Consider the following 20,570-nt stretch of genomic DNA (forward strand, 5'->3'; position numbering starts at 1 on the left):
GTATATTAAACACTGGAAGGACTGGTGCTGAAGCTGAAACTCCAATACTTTGGCCACCTGATGTGAAGAACCGACTCATTGGAAAAGACCCTGATGCTGGGAAAGATTGAAGGCGGGAGGAGAAGGGGACGACAGAGGATGAGATGGTTGGATGGCATCACCAACGTGATGGACTTGAGTTTGAGTAGACTCCAGGAGTTGGTGATGGACAGGGAAGCCTGGTGTGCTGCAGTCCATGAGGCTGCAAAGAATCAGACATGACTGAGTGTCTGAACTGAACTGATACTAAACATTTAAGAAACTGATGCTCTGTTTTCCAAAGTGACTGTTCCATTTTGTGTTCTCACAAGCAATATGTGAATTCCAGTTGCTCCATATCCCTCTTAGCACTTGGTATTATTGGGGTTTTTATTTGAGTCATTGTGGCTTTAATTTGCATTTCTCTAATGACCAGTGATGCTGAGCATCCTTTTTTGGTGCTTAGTTACTATCCATCTCTTTTCTCGGTGAAGTATCCAAATTTGTTGCCCATTTTTAAAAATTGGCTTGTTTTATTTATTGAGTTGTAGTGTCATTGTTTTAAATAAAATATTCTGAATAGATAATACATTCACATGGTTGAAAAACCAAAAGTGACTTAAAAAGTCATTCACTGGGACTTCCCTGAGAGTCCAGTGGTTGAGACTCGGCCTTCTAATGCAGGGGATCTGGGCTCAATCTCTGGTCGGGAAGCTAAGATCCCACATGTCTTGCTGCCAAAACATCAGAACATAAACAATAGAAGCAACATTGTAACAAATTCAATAAAGACTTTAAAAAGGTACACATCAAAAAAATCTATTTTAAAAAAAGTTTTTTAAAAAATTTATTCATCAGGATGTACCCATCTTTGTCTCCATTAACCTGTTAAAGAATACTTCCATGAATTTGTGTTTCCTTCCAGAGTTTCAGTAAATATAAATACATATCCTGTGTCCTCTCCACTCTTGCACTAGAAATAATATATATACACTGTTTAGCACTAATATATCCTGAAGAGCATTCTCAGATGGTATTCTTTTTATAGTCACGTGGGTCTATTGTGGGGATGAGGAGCAGCTTATTTCCAATTATTTCTGTATAAAGAACACTACAATTAATAACCTTGTACACAAGTCCTTTGATATGTGTGCAGTTCTCTCGGTAGGATATATTCCAGAAGTGATTTTCAGATTACTATTTCTTAAAGCATGGACTTCCTTAACTCCTATGTAAATTCCCTCTGTTCATTTCAGCTAAACTCAAAGGGCTTGTGTAAACTCCATTCATAAAGAAGAAAATCAGTGTGTGAGGTGTGTGGGTGTAGGATGGTGTGTGTGTTTGTGTACGTGTTGTGTTGGAGGGGAGGTGGTGTTGTGTTGGGGTGTAGGTGTTGGGTGTGTAGGGGTATGTGTATGTAGGGAGGATGGTATGCATGTTTGTGATGTGTGTGTGGGTGTTGTGTGTGGGTGTTATGTGTGGGTGATATATGTGCATGGGAGTGGTATGTATATAGGGAGAATGGTATGTGTGTGTGTGGTGGTGTGTTAGTATGTGTTGTATAGTGTGTGTGAGTGTAGGTGCTGTGTGTATGTGAGATGTTGTATAAGATATTGTATAATTTTTGTGTCTGTGTGAGGTGGTTTTGGGGGGGTGTTGTGTGTTTGGAGGCTGATATATGTGTATGGGAAGGTGGTGTGTTTTTGTGTGTGTGTGAGATGGTGTGTGTGTGGTGGTGTGTGTATAGGAGTATTGTTTGGGGCATGTTGTCTGGGGGTGTTACATGTGGGCACGGGTATTGTGTGTATGTGGGGTGTTGTGTGTTTTGTGTATGTGTGTGAGGGCATTATATAGGGGGGTGTTGTGTGTGGGGGTGGTAGTGGTCTGTGTGTGGGGGCAGTGGTGGTGTGTGTGTGTAGCACGTGTGGAGGAATGGGTGGGTGTGTGGAGGTTACAAGTTGGGAGCTCCTCATGATTTCGGCTCTACCTGCCAGGAAAGGTACAGGAAGAGGGCTGTGAGGAGCTGCCAAGCACCACAAGTCTTCTCGTGATTGCGACTGAACCCTGCTTGCTCTTTTCTCTCCATTTATTTATAGCCGTTATCTCATGCTTATATCTGGGCCTTTTGCTTCTGATCTCAGACTAAAGAAAGATTTTTTTCTGATCTGTGTTTCAGTCTCACCAGCATTTATGGAGCTGGCTCTTCGTAAGTTTTTCTTTTGATCATCGTTCACCCTCAGTTAATTTGCTCTGGTGAAGAGCAAACTCTTGGGAGGAGATTAGTGAGAAGAAGGACTGCATTTAGTTTTTATCAAATGAAGTGCTTCTGAATTTGATCACTCACTTCTCACTCAAGGGGAAATTTAGGAAGTAGTAGTAACCTCTTTGATATTTAACAATCTCATTGATGGTCTCTGTTATTTATGTCTTAAAGGGCCACCCTGACTTTAAATACTGATTATTCATTTAAACCCTAGTCATAAGCTAAAAGCAGAAGTTGAATGCACAGCACAACCACTAACCAGACTGCCTTCTGGTTAGTTCTAAATTTAACTGGTGTCTTACCTTTAGCATTAAGAAGACCTTCTAATTTTGGCTTGCGTATTGACACACAGGTATTGCAGTACCTGGGACACAGGTTGTTGATTAGAAAGAGGCAATTGTGAAAGTGATGTCAGAGAAATTTGCTCAGGCATGTTTCACTAGGTCACCTCTCCTGCAGTTATTTTCAGAACCAAATGCTGCAAATAGAGACCATAACATTTTTCTTTCTACATTGTTTATTTCAGGAGACATGGGAACCATCACGAAGAAGATTCATAGGCTGAAAATGTAAACCTTGAAAGGCTGTTTTGTTTGAGTTAATGAAGATGTGATTTTGTAGTCTCCTCTTCCCCATCTCACCTCTGCCCTGAGAAAATGGCAGACCCTGAAATTTATGGGAATCCTGACCTAAAGGGCCAGGAAGTGCAGGAAACTGAAGAAGGTGGGTAGAAGGGAGATTGGCCCCTGGTGGGGCACATTTCCCAGGAGGGAAAACAATATTACTCACAGCTGTAGATTTTTAAACTTGCAAAGATTTGTTACTCCTCTTGAAATAACCGCAGGCATGTGGAAGACACTAGATGTCATTTAAGTGATTTCCCTTCCCTTCCAAGTTTGAAGGCTGATAACCTCTCATTTTATCTGGGGAAAACAATTCTGAAGCCATTAGAAAATCCCTAGTTCTAAAATTGTAGGCACACACTGAACGTGTATAGCCCAAACAAAGTTTTAGGGGAAAATGATCGGATTTAAGTTGATATTTACTGTGAAGAGTTTTATTTCCGAAGATCAATGTTTGCCAGTACTATTAAGCTCACAGGGACAAGGCTAAAAAGGCTGAAAGAAGCCTCAGAGTAAGTCATGAAAGCTCTAGATTAAAAAATATTTTTTAAATGGTCTCATTGAGAAAATTTTCAAATGAGAGTCACACTTGAATGAATGAATGCTGTATCAAATTATCTGGAGACAAAGAAGAGAAGCCATTCTACCAGAACAAATGCAGCCTGCTTTGTCTAGAGGACAAATCATTCTTGCAGCCCATTTGGAAATGTCACTTTTAAGTCAATGAGAGTTGTGTTCAAATAAGAGAGGGATGCAAGACCCTATTATATCCACTAGGACGTGATGTTTTGCCTCTGAATGGTTTCTATAGTGCATGAAAATTCCTTTTTTGGGGGAGGGGAGGGATCTCTCTTTTTAATGTCTTAAACTGTTTTCAGGTTTTACAAAGTGCTTTAGTTTTTACATTGAAAGGGCAGACATGATCACACTGGAACACCAGTTGTCTGGCTACAGAAGCTCTGACTTTGGGGGCAAGTCTTTTGAACTTTTAACTTGGTGAAAACAGATTCCTTGGCTCGTGTGGGGAAGCTGTCTTCTGGAAGTGATCCAGAGCTTAGAACAGTCCAAGACATCCATTTTCTCCATCTTTCCGAGATATCACAATTTGAGCAGCGATGGTGTTCAGTGAAACAGGAAGTTCAGAGTTGAGACTGAGCAAAACTGACAGGGATGTCAATTCACTGCCTCACATTGACCAGATGGGCTGGCATCTTCAGGATTTATAGAGTAGTCAAAGCAGTTTGGCTTTTTTGGTTCATTTTGACAAACTAAAAATCTTTAAAAAATAATTATTTATTTATGGCTGTGCTGGGACCTCGTTGCAGCGCAGGCTTTTCTCTAGCTGTGCCGATCGGGGTCTACTCTCTAGTCGCGATGTGCGGTCTTCTCATTGCAGTGGCTTCTCTTGTTGCGGAGCAGGAGCTCTAGGGCACAGGGGCTACAGTAGTTGCGGTGGGTGGGCTCAGTAGTTGTGGCTCCTGGGCTCTAGAGCACAAATTCAATAGTTGTGGCACACAGGCTTTGTTGCTCTGTGGTGTGTGGGATCTTCCCAGATCAGGGATCAAACCCATGTCTCCTTCATTGGCAGGCAGATTCCTTACCACTGAGCCGCCAGGGAAGCCTGACAAGGTATAAATTTTACAATACTATTGGTAAACTCATGAAATCAATTTGTTGTTGTTGCCATTATTAATTTTTTTTTGACTACTAAAAGGTAAGCAACAGTCCAACATCATCAAATTCTTCTCACAGATAGACTAAAATGACTGGTGATGTTTTATACCATTTTGAAGTATGATTTTTGAAAAGGCAAGTTTCTCCACAGAGATAGAAAGATGCCAAGATGCCAATGCCAAGCCATCCTTGCTCAGTGACAATAAACACCAGCACATACCCCCTTAGGGAAAAAGCAGATGCCCGCTTTGATCTGTAAAAGCCTCTCTAGAAATGCACAAAGGCTGACACCTTGTACAGAAACTCAAAGTTTTTGAACAATCCAAGGAAAATATACCCTTCCAAAAAGAAAGCAGATTTTAAAGGGGCACTCAACTATATACTGGAAAAAGCACTGGCGTCCCACTCCAGTACTCTTGCCTGGAAAATCCCATGGACAGAGGAGCCTGCTAGGCTGCAGTACATGGGGTCGCTAAGAGTCGGAAACGACTGAGCGACTTCACTTTCACTTTTCACTTTCATGCACTGGAGCAGGAAATGGCAACCCACTCCAGTGTTCTTGCCTGGAGAATCCCAGGGACGGAGGAGCCTGGTGGGCTGCCGTCTATGGGGGCGCACAGAGTCGGACGCGACTGACGCGACTTAGCAGCAGCAGCAGCAGCAACTATATACACTGTCTGTTGACAAAGATCAAATTCTCCACTTAACTGTACGAGTTTCCATTTGGTTTTCTGGTAGAGGCAAAGCTTAAGAACAGGTCAGGAACCTGGCTGACTTCAGCAAGAATCAGGAAATGTGCTCCATGCTGCTGTTTCTCAAACATGCATGAAGACCACTGCCAAAGTTTTCATTACAAGTCTAATAATAATATTGCAAGTGATTATAAAAAGAATATTAAAAGTAATATTAAAATCAGCATTTATTACATTTTACTATGTGCCAGGCATGGTACTAACTGCTCATACATTTAGTCCTCAAGCAGTTATCTCAGGGGTGGTGTTATTACAACCTTTTTACAGATGAGGACACTGAGACTAAGAAAAATAACTCGCTCAAAATTAGCCAATTTATTTATTTAACTTGATAGATCTAGCAATTGAATCCAGGCAGTGTATCTCTAGAGCCTGAGAGCTTAACTTCTGATGAAAACTAACACTTACAGAGCATGCTCACTGTGCACTAGGAAGGCACTGTTCTAACCGCACTATTACTATCATTTTATTGATAAAGAAATAAAGAAGTAAAAAAAAAAGTCCCCAAGGTCACACTACTATTAAGGGTGTGTGTACGACAGATTTAAACCTGGTCACTCTGACCCTAGACTCTGAATACTTATGTCTAAGGTTGTCCAACTGGTTAGAATATACATATTTCTTTTTTTTTATTTTTTATTTTTTTATTTTTTTATAAATTTATTTATTTTAGTTGGGGGCTAATTATACATATTTCTTATGGGAATTAGTAAAAGCATTTTCATTGTGGATTGTTAAACAATGGGAGCTGAATTATTTTGTTTAAATTGGTTATTTTAACGAAATGACTGTTTAAGCCCGTTTAGGTTGTCTCAGGATTTTCTGCAGCAGGCTGGATGGTTGGACTTTTTGTTGGCTTATACTACCCTCTAGTGGTTGGTATATGCTAAAGCCTTTGACTACAACAAACAGGGAAATTCTTAAAAGAGATGGAAATAGACTACTTCACCTACCTCCTAAGAAATCTGTATGCGGGTCAAAAAGCAACAGTTAGAACTGGACATGGAACAAAAGACTGGTTCCAAATTGGGAAAGGAATACGTCAAGTCTTCATATTGTCACCCTGCTTATTTAACTTATATGCAGAGTACATAATGCGAAATGCTGGGCTGGATGAAGCACAAGCTGGAATCAAGATTGCTGGGAGAAATATCAATAACCTCAGATATACAGATGACACCACCCTTATGGCAGAAAGTGAAGAAGAACTAAAGAGCCTCTTGATGAAGGTGAAAGAGGAGAGTGAACAAGCTGACTTAAAACTCAACATTCAAAATGAAGATCATGGCGTCTGGTCCCATCACTTCATGGCAAATAGATGGGGAAACAATGGAAACAGTGAGAGTCTTTATTTTCTTGGGCTCCAAATCACTGCAGATGGTGATTGCAGCCATGAAATTAAAAGATGCTAGCTCCTTGGAAGAAAAGCTATGACCAACCTAAACAGCATATTAAAAAGCAAAGATGTTACTTTGCTAACAAAGGTTCGTATAGTCAAAGCTATGGTTTTTCCAGTAGTCATGTATGAATGTGTGAGCTGGACCATAAAGAAAGCTGAGCACTGAAGAATTGATGCTTTTGAACTGTGGTGTTGAAGAAGACTCTTGAGAGTCACTTGGATGCAAGGAGATCAAACCGGTCACTCACAAAGGAAATCAGTCCTGAGTATTCATTGGAAGGAATGATGCTGAAGCTGAAACTCCAATACTCTGGCCACCTGATGAGAAGAACAGACTCATTTGAAAACACCCTGATGCTGGGAAAGATTGAAGGCAGGAGGAGAAGGGGACGACAAAAGATGAGATGGTTGGATGGCATCACCGACTTAATGGACATGAGTTTCAGCAAGCTCCAGGAGCTGGTGATAGACAGGGAAGCCTGGCATGCTGCAGTCCGTGGGGTTGCAAAGAGTCAGACATGACTGAGAGACTGAACTGAGCTATTTGATGACAAAGAAAGAACATTGTCTGTAAAGCGATTATCCTTCAATTAAAAAATAAATACATTTAAAACTTAAAAAAAAAAAAGAATTCCTTTGAAACATAAAGCAGTTAGGTTAGGTGTGAGTGCTCAGACTCTTTGTGGCTCCGTGATTGAAGCCTGCCAGGCTCCTCTGTCCATGGAATTCTCTAGGCAAGAATACTGGAGTGGGTTGCCATTTTCTACTCCAGGGACTCTTCCCAACCCAGGGATCAAACCCATGTCTCCTGCACTGGCAGGTGAATTCTTTACCACTGAGCCATCAGGGAAGCCCATATGTACATTCACATACATATGTATATGCACATTTGTGTGTGTTATTTATGTATAATTTATGTGTAAGTCGTAGTTATAGACAATGCTTGAGGTACACTGATGGATTTGAAAGCCTCACAACAGACTTCCCTTCAAGGCTCTTTGGCTGCAATTTCAACAATTTCAACATGCTTAAAGGTTATAATTTCAACATGCCTAAACCAATCACAGGCAAGGGGTACTGAATAAACACAAAATCTTAGATTAACCAGTATATTCTGCTAGTGGTCCCCTCTCCTGGTGTTCAGTTTAGGAGGAAGAATCCCTGATACATGAGTACATCACAGTCTTACTTAATCTCTTTTGTCTCCCAGTCTCCATCCCTGTCTAACCTCAGGAGGTGGTAGCCTACAGACAAGAGGGCAGTAGGAACAGCCTTTCTCTTGCAGGCATAAGAGATGCATTGTCTAAAGGAAATTAAAAACAATAATAAAACCAACCTAAAAAGGGCTTGCTTTTTATTATCACATGGTCATCAGCCGGAAATTCTAAACAATGACAGTGATAAAATATTCCCCCCTGAAATACTTATCTTGGTCTGAATTCTAAACAACTATGGTTTCTGTTTAGTTTTAATAACATGTATATGTTTCTAATTAACACAGTTGTGTTACTTATCCTTTCATAAACATTGTGTTCCGTATCATAGAAATTTATTTGGAGAACTTCCAGTTATACAGTTGGCCTACGACACATGCAGACTCAGCTATAGACATTTTTTTTCAGGAGTAAATTCATGATAAATTGGAATCATTAGACCTAAATTTGGGCACAGTTGAACCACATTTTCCTGAGTCTAAACTACAGATTTGAAAGAATCAGTGATAACACAGTGATTATAAAGATTAACAGAATTTGAGTAACTTTCATTCTGTCATTCCCTGTAACCAGAATTGACTAGAACAATGAACAGGGAAATGCTGAACTTTAGAAATGTTCACTGAAGACTGGCACATACAAATTGTGGAGAAAACTTTTAACTCTTCAAAAACAAAGCATAAGGAAAATGGACATTTCGAAGAAGAAAGTTAGGACAAGTAGCAAAAGATGTTGGTCTTACACTGCCAGAAGCATTCAAGAGGACCATGTTTGATGCTTCCATCATTTTGACCAAGAATGGGAGCCTCATTCTAAAGCAAAAGATCAGATACAGTCAATGTTTACTTTCACTCAGCCACTGTCTCTGACTTTTGCAAAAGAAAACTTTAGGAACATAACCAAATAAGGTAGAAATTTATGATGAATTTTTTTGGTGAATATATTTTAGGGGATTTTTTTTTTGGACTACAGAGACATCTAAAAACTGTTACTATACATCCTGAGGGAACAAAGACTTGGACAATATTGCAATCTCTGGGATTTTCTGTGAAATAGGATTATTAGAGATCTCTGCAAGTCTCATCCTTATAGTTTTTTGCTAACTCTTTTTATATGTGTTGCTTCATTTGAAAAAAGACTGTCAAAATCAAAATAATTAACAGTGTTTTGTTTGAGTGGAGACTGCTATACTGTCTATTAAACATGTGAAGAAAATTGATTTCGATAGTCATTGACAAATTTGCAGAAGTGAAGGCTCAAAAATAGAAACTAACGCTGTTCATTTCTGTAACACACCAAATGTATGAACAAGTTTAGTTAACTTTTCAAAAATCCATTACATGTTTTCTTTTGTGTCCTATAATATTTGTTTTTTATTAAATTTTTTTTACTGACTTCATTTATACTGATGACTGCTGATGCGCTGTGGAGGTCACTATCTTGATAAGGTCTAATACTTGGGTCACCTGATTCAAAGAGCCGACTTGTTGGAAAAGACTGTGATGCTTGAACAGACTGAAGGCAAAAGGTGAAGAGGGCAGCAGAGGATGAAACGGTTACATAGCATCATCGATTCAATGGACACGAATTTCAGCAAATGCCAGGAAATACTGAAGGACAGAGGATGAGATGGTTATGTAGCATCACTCACAAAATGGACATGAATTTGAGCAAACTTCAGGAGATAGTGGAGGACAGAGGAGCCTGGTATGCTGCAGTCCATGAAGTTGCAAAGCACTGGGCACGACTTAGCAACTGAACAACAACAAAGTGTCTCTGAAGAGGCAGGTCAGACATGGGATATTTATAAGATGTTTAGAGTCTTTCAACGTCAGGCTTGACTGGGATTGGATAAAGTTCATGATATAGTAATTTAATATTAGTTGATACAGTTAGGATTTTGAAGTGTAAACAATAAGTAAATAAAAGTAAACAATCACTTGCAAAGTACAGTTAACTATTGCTTTGAGAAGTAGCTCAGAAGCTCTTTATCTAGTGTTATGGACTGAGTGTATCTGCCCCAAAATTCATATAATAAAGTCCTAAACCTCAGTGTGATGATATTTGAAGGTGGGGCTTTTGGAAAGTACTTGGGTTTAAATGAGGTCAAGAGAATAGAACCCCATATGGGATTAATGTCCTTATAAGAGGAAGAAGAGACACCAGAGTTTTCTCTCTCATGGGCACGCACTGAGGAAGGGCCACATGAATGCACAGCAAGAAGGTGGCTGTCCACAAGCCAGGAAGAGCACCCTTGCCAAGAACATAGTCTATCAGCACCTTGATCTTGGACTTCCCAGCCTCCAGAACTGTGAGAAATCATACATCTTTTGTTTTAACCACCCAGTCTACAGCATTTTTTTTTTTACAACAATCCAAATTAAGACACCCTACCAAGGGCAGATTGACAGTCTTTGTTTGGATAAATTGATTTCTCAGAAAATTCAACTTAACCTTCCTGGTCAAGGATTTTCTGGTAAATTTACAAGAGTAAAGTCATGTTAATGCAGACATTAAACTGTGTGGCTGTAGTCAATTCCAGTTCTCAATATATGCGAAGTTCAATAAAATATAATAAACACTGTCTGCATTTTTTTTTCTGGCCATCACTATTATTTATTTTATTGCATAGTTATTTCTGAAAATAATTCTGCTGCTTGGAGGAGAGGTGTTAAAAGTGTTCTGTTCTGGTTACGTGAGTGAGGCCTAAGAGAGCAATTATGTAAAAAGACCCTGCAGTATGTGGGGTGGGAGCAGTAGGATCTTAGCCTCATACCTACAAAAGGAAATGGAGTTTATACAAGTAACCCCATAGGCACTCTCAAAGGCCCAAGGGAGTTACTTACCATGCAACCCTTTTGGTATGTTAAAAATATTAATTTGTATCCTTATGTTGACATCAGCATTATTCATGGTACTCAAAAGGTGGAGGCAACCCAAGTGTCTGCCAATATATAAATGGATAAAGAAAATCTGGTCTACACATACAAGGAAATATTACTCTGTCTTAAAAAGGAAGGAAATCCCGTCACATGTTACAACACAGAGGGACTCTGAGGACATCATACCAAGTGAAATAAGTCAATCTGTCACAAAAAGACAAATGCTTTATGAAGATTCCGCTTATATGAGGTTCCTGGAGCACTCAGATTCATAGGGACAGGAAGTAGGATGGTGATTCCCAGAGGCTGGGGGAGGAACAAGTGGCGATTGTTGCTCAATGAGTTTAGATAGAGAATTTCAGTTTTGCAAGATAAAAAGAGTTCTGGAAATTGGCTGTATAACAGTGTGAATACACTTAACACCTCTGAACTTAAATGAATACTGAATTTAACAATTAAAAGTGGTTAAGAAGGTATATTTTATGTTTATATTTTACCACAATTTAAAAAACATTAATTTGTTACATGGAAACATTGATGATCACTACAATTTGTGTAACCCTATCCTGGCACAGGTTCCTTAAAAAAAGGGTGGGGGGGAGCAACCCCCCAAAGCACCTTTGTGCAAGTAAGAAAAGGCATCTTTTCCTCAGACACCTTGCTACCATCTGCCAGAAAGTGATTCTCCTGCAGGAACACGTCCACAAGGACCTCAGCAGTAAGCGTGCCCCATGGAATTGTGCACTGTGCTATGCAGAGTCATTCAAAGAATCCCCACCTAAGAGCTCCACAGAATGCAAGGGCTCTGGCCTCCCCACTTCTGAGATGCTCTGCAAATAGTCCACGGTGTGAGTGGTGGCCTTTTGAAACTTCAGGAGATGGAAGAATACAAGAAATGTTTGATATGGAGAGTTTGGACTCTACAGGTTGCAGTGGCTGAAAATGCTGTCACATTAACATGAATAAGCCAAAAATGAAGGCTCCCAAGGGGCCTAGCTGGCAACTCAGGAGGCAGCTCTGAGTCAGAAGTGGTAGGCGGCGATGTGCCAGGACAGGAAGATGCCACCCAAATTGGCCTCATTCACAGATAAACACTTAGACGGATGTCATATGGGACACGGAAAAGGCCCTCTGTACAGAACTAATCGTCCTATTAGTTGAGAATGCCTAGAGTCCCAATTGCTTTCTTTATGACTTATGGATTGTCAGAGCTACAGATAACTTTCTTAGCCTTTACCTGTTCAAACCTCTCATTTCACGGATGAGGACCTGCTGTCTAGAATGTTAAATGAATGATTTGCCCACAGCTGCTCCCTAATGGGGTTTTGCTTTGTTCTCCCTCTGGGCACCTGGAGGAGGAGAGAGTTCTCAAAGGAGACGTCACAAAAGAGCAGGTAGAAGGTTCCAGAGACATAGGTGTCCCCTAAATTCCCTAAGCCCAGGAAGGGTTAAAGGGAAAGGAAAAGGGGGAGGCAAAAGATACTGGTAACACTAAGAAGCCCCTTAAAGCTTAAGAAGAAACTGTAGGGACATAGTGTGAATTAATCTTTAAATAATTTATTCATCAAATATATTGAACATCAACTTATGACAAGGATACTGTACTTAAGGATCTTATAGCCCAGTGGGAGAGAGAAAGATATAAACAGACAAATTGTAATAAAACCCGAAATATGTGGTATTAGATGTATGAATCCAGGGCTAAGGAACTCTGAAGAGGAACAACTATCTTCCCACAGAGGCCTTTGGGAAAGCTGTTTCCAGAGGAAGAGATATTAGATTGGGTACTGTAAGGTGAATAGAAGTTTGGCAGGTGGGATGATTGTGAGAATTCTAGGAATTCTAGGTGGAAGAAATTGCCTTGTCCTGTGGCAGAGTCTAGAGAGTGGCTGCAGGTAGAATAACTTTGGAATGACGAGAGGGTATGAGCTTCCTAGGTGGCGCAGCGGTAAAGAATCTGCCTGACATTGCAGGAGACTTAAGAGACATAGGTTCAATCTCTGGGTTTGGAAGATACCTGGAGAAGGGCATGGCAACCCCCTGGGGAAGGGCATGACAACCCCCTGGAGAAGGGCATGGCAACCCCCTGGAGAAGGGCATGGCAACCTGCTCCAGGATTCTTTCCTGGAGATTCCCATGGACAGAGGAGCCTGGAGGGTTACAGTCCATAGGATCGCAGAATCAGATATGACTGAGAAAGCACTCATGCCTGTGACAGGAACACTGTGATTAGTGGAGGATGGGTCAAGGTAAAAACTTGGCATTTTATCCTGGAGCCTGCAAAATCAACAAAGGCTGTGGAGCAAAGTGTAACGGCACTCCTCGCTGAAGACAACGCTGGCTTCAATGGAGAATGAAAGGCAGTGGGAGAGAGCAGAGGTGGCCAGGGCAATACCAGGCTGTACTAGTCGGTGAACTTGCCGGGACAAGCCAGGCAGGGCTTGGAGAGTGGCTGGGCCCCCACCCTGCTGCAGCCATCTGTTCCTTCACACACAGGCTGTGCCTCCTCCCACTCCTGAGGCAGCTGAACTTCTGCTACTGATATTCGAAACAGTGGAAAAGGCTCAGAACAAAGGAGGCCTGTGGCGAATGCTCCCCACCCCAACTCCTATCTCAGGCAAGTCTGCCTATGCAGGCCACGTGATGTCTTCAGCTTCCACAGGTACCACAAGACTTGAAAAATCAGTAGGTAAACAAGGAATGCTTCTGATCCCTCCAACAGCCTCGCCTCTTGAGAAAAGCAGGAGGGACCAGGCATTTAGGTGCAAAGCAAAGGTGAATACACATGGAAGAAAAATGCTTTAATCTGGTAGTGGCTGAATTCCAGGAGAATGTATCAGAATCAGCCCTAAGGTTGCCACTAAATGCTGTAGGAACAGGCAGAGGGCCAGGGAGTCGGCTGAACCCCAGAGGCTGAGATGACCTCTTGGGTCTCAGCCTTGGGCTCATGTAGCATTAGTCTTACCAGCTGAGAACACTTTCTAGCTGAGCATTTGAGAAGAGTCCTTTGTTCAGTAGCCCCCAGCTCAGCATAACATTGGCTCTGGTAGAACTAGATTCCTAAATGGAATTAAACTCAAGTGATGAACTTAATGAGATAACTGTGTATGTCTTATAACTCTGTATGTCTCCCTATGGCTTATGGAGATAGTTTTTAGAAAGCTGCATATTATTAATATTAGGAGAGGAAGGAAGAAAAGGGTGTAAGGGCTGAAACTGAGAGCAGAGGCAGGAGTAGAGGGAGAACTGGGCTGAGCAGGGTCTGGAGCCCTTTTGGGGAGCTTAGTAAAGGTACCTACACTTTGGCTGCTTGACAGAGAAAAGTAACTATCCCAAGAAAGAGGTGGTAGTGGTGCGGTGAGGCAGAAACCCAGGCACAGGTACACTCAGATGGGAGGTTCTCAATATTTTAAATAATTACTGTGGCTATCCTGGTGTACCTGGTTACTGAGGGTGAGAGGTGAGGATCAGGAGACATGGGGCAGGTGCTACAGAAGGACTTGTCAAAATATATAAGTTTATGGCATAACATATGGCTGCAGGGTTGGGGCTGGGGAAAAGAGGAGACCATAATGATAATCATTTTCAAGATCTTCACACTTATGTAACTCTTTTAATTCTCACCACATTTTCATGGGGATAGATACAAATGACACCACCCTTATGGCAGAAAGTAAAGAAGAACTAAAGAGCTTCTTGATGAAGGTGAAAGAAGAGAGAGAAAAAGCTGGCTTAAAGCTCAACATTAAAAAAATGAAGATCAAAAAAAAAAAAAATGAAGATCATGGCATCCAGCCCAATCACTTCATGGTAAATAGATGGGGAAACAATGGAAAGAGTGACAGACTTTATTTTCTTGGGTTCCAAAATCACTGCAGATGGTGACTGCAGCCATGAAATTAAAAGACACTTGCTCCTTGAAAGAAAAGCTAATGACAAACCTAGACAGCATATTAAAAAACAGAGACATTACTTTCCTGACAAAGGTCCATATAGTCAAAGCTATGGCTTTTCCAGTAGTCATGTATGGAAGGGAGAGTTGGACCATAAAGGCTGAGTGCCGAAAAATTGATGCTTTTAAACTGTGGTGCTGGAGAAGACTCTTGAGAGTCCCTTTGACTGCAAGGAGATCAAACCAGTCAACCCTAAAGGAAGTCAGTACTGAATATTCATTGAAAGGACTGATGCTGAGGCTGAAACTCCAATACTTTGGCCACCTGATGCAAAGAACTGACTCAATGGAAAAGACACTAGGAAAGATTGAAGGCAGCAGGAGAAGGGAAAAACAAAGGAAGAGATGGTTGGATGGCATCACTGACTAAATGGACATGAGTTTGAGCAAGCTCCAGGAGATGGTGATGGACAGGGAAGCCTGGCGTGCTGCAGTCCATGGGGTCACAAAGAGTCGGACACAACTGATTGATTGAACAAAGATACAGTTATCATCCCTATTTTACAAATGAGGAAAATTGAGGAGTGCACTGGATCCAGTTAATAGAACGAAAACAATGAGTAGAATGTAAAAAGCATCCAACTGTCTCACAGGGATTTGAGAAACAACAACCACACCATCATGACCTGCTTTCATGGACCAAGGTCTCCAGCAGCTACAACTTACACTAAAACTTTGTTTTGTTATTGACAGATTTGAAGGCAGAAGATTAAAGTAGAATATGTGAGAAATTGCTTTAAAAATTTACAAGTCAACCTGTGAGAACTGAAAATCAGAGTTCTCCATCTCTGGGTTACCTGATGCTGGGTCAAGCAGAAATAAGTTAGCTGGCTGTTCCAAAAACCTCTTACTCTTGGAAGAGAAGATTATGAACCAACTAAATATTTTCCCAATCAAGAATAACAACTGCAGGACATCCCTGGTGGTTCAGTGGCTAAGACTCTATGCTCCCAATGCAGGGGGCCTAAGTTCGATCCCTGGTCAGTGAATAGATCCAATATGCTGCAACTAAAGATCCAGCATGCCACAACTGAGACTCAGCACAGACAAATAAATAAATAAATATTAAAATAAAAGAATAACAACTTGCTCATAAAGATGCCCCTTAAGACCTCTGTCTCACTGAACCCACAAATGCACAGCTATTGAGCTGTAAACTCTGCCTAATTCCAGCCAGTTTCTTACCTTGCAAGAGCTGCTTGAAAAAATCACTCAGCTCAGGCCCTAAAAACCTAAAAATATCCTGCCCTGTATGGTGATGCTTATCTACAGGTTTTTTTTTCTGGTGGTATGGGAGAAGTTAACAGTTGACATCAAGCATATATTTAACTATGTATCGTGGTAACATTGTGAATTTGTCAGTAAGATGACCAAGTCTTAGCACAGTCTTATACCATGTTTTACTGGTATAAAACATGCATTTGGATCTTTTATGCTGTGCCCCAAAAGTAGAGCCAGAAGTTTATAAACCTGGGGGCCCAGTGACACTATGTGTGATAGGACAAAGTCATTACAACGACTGGCTCATGGACCTTCAAATGCCCACCATCCACAGCCCCTTGAGTTTCTGACTTCCACCCAAGCTGCCATGAAGTGTGTCATGAGACCCTGCCAACCTGGCCAAACAGACTGGACCAGAAATAAGGTTCTGACAAGTAAAAACACTGTGTCGAAGAGATATCTTCACTCCTATGTTCACAGCAGCAATACTGACAACAGTTAAGATATGAGAACAACCTAACTGGCTGTCAACAGATGAATGGATAAAGAAGTTGTGGTGTATACATATATACACAGTGGAATATTATTTAGCCATAAAAAGAAGGAAATCCTGCTATTTGCAACAACGGATGAACCCTGAGGAGGTTATACTAAATGAAACAGTCAGACAGTGTATGATCTAATTTACACATGAAACCAAAACTTAAAAAAAAAAAAATGTATAAAAATAGAGAGTAGAATGGTAAGTTACCTAGGGGTGAAGATGGAGGAATTGTGGAAACATTGTTTATGGGTAAAAATATTTGAATGTAGAATTAAAAAAATATAACACATTTCCCCCAAAACTCATAGAAAAGGAGATCCAAAAAATATTTTTTTAAGAAAAGAAAAGGAGATCATATTTGTGGTCACCAGAGGCAGACAATGGGGAATTAGATGAAAGTAGTCAATAGGTACAAACTTCTAGTTATAAGATAAATAAGTTGTCGTTTAGTTGCTAAGTCATGTCCAACTCTTTTGTGACCTCATGGACTATAGTCTTCCAGGCTCCTCTGTCCATGGGATTTTCCAGGCAAGAATACTGGAGTGGGTTGCCATTTCCTTCTCCAGGGGGTCTTCCCAACCCAGGGATCAAACCCACAGCTCCTGTATTAGCAGGTGGATTCTTTACCACTGAGCCACCAGGAAAGCCCAAGACTGGAAATGTAAAGTACAACATGGAGACGATCGCTAACCATGCCGCATAGTATGTATGAAAGTTGTCAAGAGAGTAAATCTAAGAGTTCTCGTAACAAGGAAAAACACAACTTTCTTTCTTTCTTTTTCTTTTTGTATCTGTATGAGATGATGGCTGTGAACTAAACTGATTGTGGTAATTATTCCACAATGCATGTAGTCAAGTCATTGTGCCACACAGTGGCATATAAGTGTAAACCTTAAACTTACACAGTGCTGTATATCAATTATATCTCCAAAAAAACTGGAAAAAGGGCAGAAACAGGGTTCTAACAAAGGCAACTCTATATGTTATACATAAGGAAAGCAGAGGCTTCTGAAGTGGTGGGACATGAGAAACAGACCAACAGGGGTGTCAAACAGCACGTCAGCAATCTTATTCATTCTGGGGATAAGAGAGGGAAGTAGGAAAAGTCAGAAGCCAAGAGAAGTAAAGATGGAGGCAGCAGTAGAGAGAATCAGAGTCATGAGTGTGCCAAGTCACCAGGGAACATCAGATGCTCGGTTTGAATGGACCATAAAATGTTGGAGCCGCTGAGGTGTTGGAGCATCCTGCACTGAGGCAAATAGTGTTCAGTTCTCCACCTAACTTGCAGTGCTGCTGGTGAGATGATTGGTTGTAATAATAATAAAGTAACAAGCAACATTTATTTATCTTTAACAGAGGTTCAATCTAACACAATTATATCCACAGATCTGAAATGTTCAGTTCTACAAATTTTGAAAATTGTCACCACCAACCAAAACTGATGGAACTGATGTTCCAATGATGGAGCATTTTCATGACCCCAGAAAGTTTTCTTGCACCCCTTTCTAGTCAATTCTTCTTATACCAGAGCTCCATAGACTAATGTACTTCTTCTTGTGTTTCAGACACAATGTCCCCTTCTTTGTCCCCACAAGAAGTCTTGCGTCTGACTTCTTTCATTTATTTGGACAGTAATCCATGTGGTTGTGAGTATCAATTGTTGGTTTCCTTTCATGGCTAAGTAGAATTCCATGGCAGGAATGTGCTAAAATTTATCTTTTCTCCTGTTGATGAACATTTGGATTGTTTCCAGTTTGAGCCTAAGAGAAGAGGCTGTTATAAAGATACATGTTCAAATCTTTTGGTGGATATATACTCTAATTTTCTTTGGTTCTGGGTCATAGTATTAATGTACACTTATATTTATGAGAAAGTGCAAAACTGTTTTCCAAAGTGATTGTACCATTTTACACTCCTGATAGCCACAGATGAGAATTCTAGTTGCTCTGTATCATTGTCAACATTCAATATCATCAGTCTTTTTCATTTTAACCATTCTATTGGGTGGAAAGTGTATCTCACTGTGGCTATAATATGCAGTTCCCTGAGGATTAATGATGTTGAATGCCTTTTCATGTATTAATGTCCATTTGTATTTCTTTTTTTGTGAAGTATTTTCCCATTAAAAAAAAAACCTGAGTGGTTCATCTATTTTTGACTTGTAGCAGTTCTTCATGTATTCTGGATATGAATACTTTTTCAGATAAATATGCTGTATATGTTTTTCCAACGGTAGCTTGCCTATTCATTTTCTTATTTTTTTGATGAAAGAACTCACAGTTTTGAGTACCAGACATAGCATTAAGTGCTTTACCAGTGTTATTTTATTTATTTTCAAACTTTTATAAGTTAGATATTCATCTTTCCATTTTACAGATGACAAAATGAATGCTGAAGGAGGTTAAATAATTTACACACAGTTCAAGGATATGACAGCCTGAATTTGAATTACTTAGTCTGACTTCAGAGCCTGAGGTTCTAGCTACATGGCTTTATTCTTCTGTTTTAATCACAAAGCTGCATCATTACAGAGACCAAAGTAGTGGTTAGGGGAGGAGAGGGGAGGAGAGGGGAGGGATGGTATGCAGGGTAAAGGGGATCAACTGTATGGTGACAGATGGAAAGTAAATTGGTGGTGGTGAGCATGTTGTAAGGAATACAGAAGTAGAAATAAATGTGGCACATACCAAATTTACATAATTAAAAAAATGCAATAAAATAATAAAGTTAAGACAAAAAAATAGGAGAATGTAAAACAATACTGAAAGTTGGGAGCATCAGAAGCTGATAGAATTGACCTGGATGTTATATGATATGCGAAGCAGAGTTTAGATCCAAGAAAATTATCAATAAAGAGATTGTTGTGAGGTTAAAAAAAAAAAAAAAAACAACCAAAAATCTGTTCTTGAAGTCAGGACATCTGAGCCTTTTTTCCTGACCATCTGAAAGAGCCTCCCTTGGGCAGTCGTGAACTCCATCCCTAGACAGTGCAGACCTGTTTCTGAAAACCCACAATGTGCTTTAACCACTTTGATGTTAAATAGACACAGATGAGTTCCCAGCTTGATCCCGTGCACTTTACTCCATCCTCGATTGCTCTAAAAGCAAGAAGTTCCTTATGCTCATGCTGACCAGCCATAGAATTCTCGGCACCATAAAACTGCTTTGAAGTGAGGTTATAAAGTTCAGAGAAGAGAGGTCTCCTTCTGGGGAGCCATTCAGTTTTGAGGCTTGTCTTGTCCTTTTCTTAATTATCCCCTATTATTTACATATAATCACCACCTCATCCTCTTAGACAGGGTCCTCTGTACAGTACTAGCCAGACTCTCCTAGATAGGGTACTATTGTATGGGTAGCCACCTGACTGCTGCTAAATATTTATGCTCTTTGTTTTCTTAAGGATGTCCCATTTTCAATAAAATATCATCTGAACTCGCATTACACAGTTCTTTGCCACAACTCAATGATTTATAAGGGCTGGATTGTTGTAATACTTGAACTTACATAACAGCAAAGAAGACCATACGTTAGGAAGTGTTATGCTGGGTAGAAGAGTCAGCAAGAGCTATAAAACTTCAGGGGACAAAGGACTCAGGAAAGCCCAAGTACTCAGGGCTGAACAGAACTCTGCAGCAGAGGGAGGCATCAGGGCTTTCCCAGAATGACAGGTAAAGAGAGAAATCATGGGTAGAAGGCCCTGGCCAGCAGGAGGCCTGCAAAAGAGGGGCCCCCACGGGCTGAGGAAGCTGTTTAATGTACAGTTGACAAAGGGCAAAGAAGGTCCTGGAAATGTTTACAGGGTGCTCCAGCATGTAACCTTCTACCACCAGTCCCGTAGCTTTGTGCTCTGGGCTCCTCATGTGCAATGTGGAGATGGGATTGGGTTTGTCTCACTTGAAATGATTCAGTGTTCATCTTGGCTTGATTGGGCTCAAAGGAATCATTTTACAAAGTGCGATGGCTTGCACTGCTATTTCCTCAAACTCATGTTCCTTTTCATTCCCTCTTAAATGCCAAAATTGGGAGCC

The 20,570-nt window shown here is 40.6% G+C and overlaps 2 protein-coding genes across 5 annotated transcripts in view; both read right to left on the bottom strand.

The window, feature by feature from the left end:
* Positions 1-20,570, bottom strand: part of TANC1 (tetratricopeptide repeat, ankyrin repeat and coiled-coil containing 1) — a 327,768-nt gene that overhangs the window by 300,764 nt on the left and 6,434 nt on the right. The window lies entirely within an intron of this gene.
* Positions 1-20,570, bottom strand: part of DAPL1 (death associated protein like 1) — an 88,347-nt gene that overhangs the window by 25,722 nt on the left and 42,055 nt on the right. The gene's annotated exons all lie outside the window — the stretch shown is intronic.

Source organism: Giraffa tippelskirchi, chromosome 3 (assembly GCF_054371585.1).
Source record: "Giraffa tippelskirchi isolate mGirTip1 chromosome 3, T2T-mGirTip1v1.2.pri, whole genome shotgun sequence".
NCBI lineage: Eukaryota > Metazoa > Chordata > Mammalia > Artiodactyla > Giraffidae > Giraffa > Giraffa tippelskirchi.